This window comes from Chinchilla lanigera, unplaced genomic scaffold (assembly GCF_000276665.1).
Source record: "Chinchilla lanigera isolate Chin_1 unplaced genomic scaffold, ChiLan1.0 scaffold00011, whole genome shotgun sequence".
Taxonomy (NCBI): Eukaryota; Metazoa; Chordata; class Mammalia; order Rodentia; family Chinchillidae; genus Chinchilla; species Chinchilla lanigera.
Window position 1 is genome coordinate 15,582,150 of NW_004955412.1, and position 5,351 is coordinate 15,587,500.

Below are 5,351 nucleotides of genomic sequence, written 5' to 3' on the forward strand. Positions count from 1 at the left end.
GTCCCTGCAGTTTGAACACAGGATCCAAGGTACAGCATGTTTGAAATATCTGAGGAACAGAAAGAAGGCCATGGAGACTGCAGTGGACAGGGCACTGGGGAAAGTGAGGCAGTGGCCCCCAGGGCAGGAGAGCTGTGTGACCTTTCTGAGTGTCACCTCTCGACTAAGCAGTGTCCTCCTTAGTTGGATCTCCCTCCCCAGCCATTATCCTAGACACATGTCTCATCCCCAGAGGCAGTAACCATTACAGTCTGTTGGATTTTCTTTCTCTGTGGCATATGCTCAGGGAGCATATCCCAGTGGCATATGCTCAGGGAGCTATCCTGGCTTGATTCATGACTATACACCAAGCTTGGTCTCACATTAGCTGAGTCACCTTGGGCAAGTCACTAAGTATCTCAGAGCTGTAGTTCATCTCTAAAATGAGGATCATGTCACCTACCTCACAGTATCATCGGTTTGGACAGAACTGATAACTGAAAGCGCATTGTCAGCCACACAGTGGTATAGAAAGGCTGGTATTCTCTGCCTGCTTTCTTCTCTCTGGAAGAGTCCATGAATGACTACTGTATTTCCACTGCCTCTGAGACTGTGCAGAGGATGGATCGGATATGGGACTCATTTCTACAGGACAAAAGGAAATGATTCAAATTGTCCCAAGAGCAATTAAAGTTACATATTAGAAGAAACTTTGCTTTGGAATCCCAAAAGGGGTTTTGAGGTCCCTGTTTTTGAAAATTTCTCAGAAAATACTAATTAGAGTACATTAAGCCTCAATTCTTCCCTGAAACAGGAAAAGGGATAAGATGGTCTCTCCAATCTCTTCCTCTCTAGAACTGAGAACTTAAGTGGGAGAGAAATTTAAGCCAAATCATCTTCTGCCCCCCAGGTCCTGTCCTGGGGTAGCCATATGGATGAGTGACCACTCCCTGGGAATAAGATGACCTCTGTGGATGCTTCCTATCTGGAATTTATTAACCATCTTGAGTTAGGGAGAAATTTAAGCCAAACAACTTTCTGTACCTTCTGCAGCTCTGGGCTGACCATATGGGTTAGCAAGCCCATTAAAACCTGGCCTTTCCTTCTAGCTCGCTAATTTTAGACACACTTTCCAGAATGCCTTTTGTCTTGGAGAGTGCCCTAGGGTTGGCTGTGCTCTTTGGGTCACAGAAAGAAGCTGGAAGAAATGAAAAGACTAGAATCTGATGGAGATTCGAGGAAATAAGTGGGGAAAATTTCATCTTACGAGAAGATGACATACGCAGAGGGTGGGACATCCCCTTCTTAGCTACTTGTGCGAACTAGAGCAAGACCCCCATCCTCTGTGCCATAGAGGGGGAAGAAGAGAATGGACCACATTTTGCCTGCTTTGCCATTTCTTATACCCATAATTCCATGAACCCCTTGGGGCTTGTGTGAAGGATTAGCACTTCCCTATGATAAAAAAAAAAAAAAAAAAAGAAGTCCCTAAACCTCCAAAATTTAGCACCGGTAAGAGCACCAGGCAGGTATAACCCACACACGCCCTGGGGTTCATCTTCCCCTGGATCCTCTCTCTGTCTCTCTCTCTCTCTCTGAACTTTGCCACCAGCACCACACTGGCCCAATCAGGGACCAACTCCTGCATCGCTTCCACGTCATGGGAAGGAGCTGCAGAGGCCACCAGACCACATTTACCCTGAAGCTCCATACCCAACATTTGCCAAATAGAATTTGCCTGGCCCTGGATGGTAGAATGTGGTATTTCTGAACCCATTTTGTACTGGGGAAAATACGAAACTTCGTGTTCATTCATTTATTGTATATTCTTAGGATATTCTTCAATAGAAGGTTTTGTTTCATTTTGTTCTGTTTAAGCAGGCTCATGTTGGGTCCACCCATTAAGCTTGCTCTCTCTACTGCAGCAATCAAGTCAGGAGTGGGGCCTCAGCCATTCTCAGAGCAAGGCAGGGCCAGAGTCCAACCAGCCTGGATCGAAATTCCAGAGACGGCTCTGGCGCTCTGGCACTCCGTGGAGTCAGGCTGAGCAGAACCCAAGCTTTTGCATCCATAAGACCACTTCTTATTAGCTACTTAACTCTGCACTGGTTGCTATTTATCTCTTTGCTTCGATTTTGTCATCGGCACTATGGGAATAATGATAATATCCTCTTCATAGGAAACAAAGAGTAAATAAGAGCTGTGCACAGGGCCTGCTACATAGTATGTGCTCAATGAACGGTGAGTACTATGGGTGAGGTGGTACAGAACCAGCCATTCCAAGAACCCAGGACCTCGGTGGCACAAAGGACTCGGTCACGCTTGATGAGACATCAAGGAAGAAATTCTGTATGTTGAGAACACTGCTGTGTCTCTCGTTCCTATCAAGGCTATTACTACCTTTTTAGGCGGGGGAACTTGGGAGACTGTCAGGCATTTCCCATCCCACTGGCTTCTACCCTCTCTCTGAGTAGCCAGCCCCTAAATCTTTCAACACCCAAGCTGGATGTGTCAGATCCGTAAAACCGGATGGCAGACAGGGTGTGTTTGTCCGTCCTCTCTATCAGACCCCAGCATGGACAGAGGTGGTCAGGCAGCGAGCAAGTGCCGAGCCTGGGTGTGCAGCCAGCGGTTCCAGGGAGGCCTCCCCTCCTGGTAATATGGAGCAGGCAGACACAGCTCCTATTTAGCACTGTGATGACAGCCAGAAGCCTCTCCTGGCCCTCCTTTGGCAGGTGGGCCCCTAGTGCGGCCAGATGTTACTACGGGTCACAGAGTTTTTGGAAGTTTACAAGGTTTTAAAAGGTCAGGCGCTCTGGTGGTAAAAGTTTTACAGACCAGTAAAAATTTACTGCAGAAGATGGGAAACACTGCTGTAATGGAAAAGGCTGGAGTCAGGAGTCTGGAGGATCTCAGCTCCATCCTAACCAGCTGTGCTAATTCAGGCAACTCAGGGAGGCTCCTCCGGCTCTGGATTTTTAACCTGAAAAATGGGTGGAAGAACAGGGGCAGGGTGATACGTGCAGCACCACGACGGGGGGGAACAGTCTTCCTCCCCAGGCGCCCGCTGGGAGCACGGGGTATAAAGAGCAGGCCTGTGGGTGAGCTGTCTGGGAGCTTTTCATTACCCGGGCTGGCTTGCTGCCATCTGCGCGTCTGCCTCCATCCCTGGGAGGAGCCCGGCCGTCTGCAGGCAGAGCTCCAGAATCAAATTAGCCAGGTCTCTGCTGTTCCCTCACCCCCACCGGCCACGGCAAGTTCATCAAGGCCTCAAACTAATTCTTATCTTGTTTAAAAGGGCCAAAAGTGACTCCACGGTTTCGTCGGAGGCAATTTACACCCCGCCACTGGCCACGGCTCCAAGTCCCTCCTGTCTGTTGTGCCATCAAATCCATTAATAGGAAATTTCTTCAGGGGAAACTTGATTGTGTCTCATCAGAGAGGCACACAGGCAATATATCTCCATCGGAGGCTGTGGCCTGCCCGGCTCCCTCTAATCTTGTTACCTAAGGAGCTAATTCTCTAATGCACACACTGCATAGAAAACATCTTTTTGCCTCCTAACCCAATTGGGCTGCCCCAGAGGAGGCCAGGAGCTAATGCAGCAACGAAGGCGCGGGCCCGTGGGAGTCTCCAGGCTCTCTCGCTGTCTCTTGCTGGGTCCCAGCACATGCACATGGTGGGCTCCCCACTCCCCAGCGTGGAGGGCCCGCTCTCCAGGGCGGCGTGTGGTAGCGGCCGGCCGCACTCCCACTCCCTGGGTTCACAGTTCAGCCACCTCCGGCCACTTTGCTTCACCCTTCCGCTGCCCCTCTCTCCTTCCACTTCTCTTGCCGCCCTCCTTCCTCCTCACCACGGCCTCCTGTCTTCCTTTTCCTCTTCTGCCTCTCCCCTAGCTTTCCTTCCTGGCTTATCTTCCTTTAATTCTTGCTCCTTTTTTAAAAAAAAAAAACTTCTCCACCTTCTTCTCCAGACCTTCCCACCCCTTTTATATTGCTTTACCTTCTGTTTCTTCTTGCTCCTTTCCCTCCCGCTATGGTGTGACCCCTTTCAGAACAAGGTCAGTTCCTAATGGTTCTTCTCGGATCTGAGGCTCCTCACGGCTTTGCTCTGTGGAAGGAGTGGCCCTTAGGCCATAGTGACCTCGGCTCAGAGCAAATTTAGGGGAAGACTTCGTGAATATGCACCATGGCTCTAAAAGGTGCACAGCAGAGAGTGCGGGAGTCGTGGTGAAGGTGTAGCAAGCCAGTAAGTATCTGTTCTGTAATGATGCAATGACTGTCATGGTAACCCCGAGTGAGCGTGTTACACCTACAGGTCAACCCTGCCACACGGGCACATAAGAGACCTCAACAACAAGTGGCATACAGCTATGTGTAGATTTCCTAATACATACTAACAAGAGAAGTTCCTGGAGTGATCCACAACAGATTTCTAGGTAACATGGCAAAATTTGATGAGACCAGGAGCCTAAGGTCTTTTTTAGGCTCAAGAGCGCAGTTCGGAATTCACAGTGCTCTGCCAAAGCATGGGCCTCCCCAAGACCTCAGCTGGGAGACCCTGGAGGCGGCCTGGCTCTTGCCCTGCCTTCAAACACAGGCTTTGAGCACCTTCGTTCTGGGCATGTCTGGCTCAACACATTCCTTACGAGTTCGAGGTTTCCTATTTAACTGCTTTCCTCACCTCCATTCTCCCAAAGGAAATTCTTAGGGGCTGAGTTTCCCTGTTTTTCTGAGTTCTGCAGTGATGAAGCACAAGACTTACAAGGATAGCCCAAGGTCGTGGGCTGGAGAGCCGGACTCTGGTGAATGGTCATATGCAGGGACCCCATAACGGTTTCTCTTTTTCTTTTTCTTTTTTCTTTTTTTTTTTTTTTTGGTACAGGTAATGGAGCTAAGGACCTTGTGCTTGCCAGGCAGGCACTTACCACTGAGCTACATCCCTGACCCCCATGAAGGTTTCATGCTATGTGCAGACTCCATAATGCACAAGAGCAAGAAAAAGACTCAGCCCTGACCAAGCAGTTTTTTTGTTTGTTTGTTTGTTTTTTAATCTTTTGTCTTTCTAAGAGGGTCTCGCTGTGCAATTCAGGCTGGCCTTGAGCTCACTTTGTAGCCCAGGCTGGTCTCAAACTTGCAATGATCCTCCTGCCTCAGCCTCCTGACTGCCGGGGATTATAGGCGTGCGCCACCACGCCCGGCTCCAAGCAGTTGTTTATTTTTTAAACTTAATCACAATGCAGACTTCCGACAGTATTCCCAGTCTGCTTCACACTTACATTCAACTGGAAAAGGAGTGAAATCTTTCATTGTTGAAGCTTGCCATGATTAATACAGATATATCTTGCCTTCAATACAGTCAAGGTAGAAAAG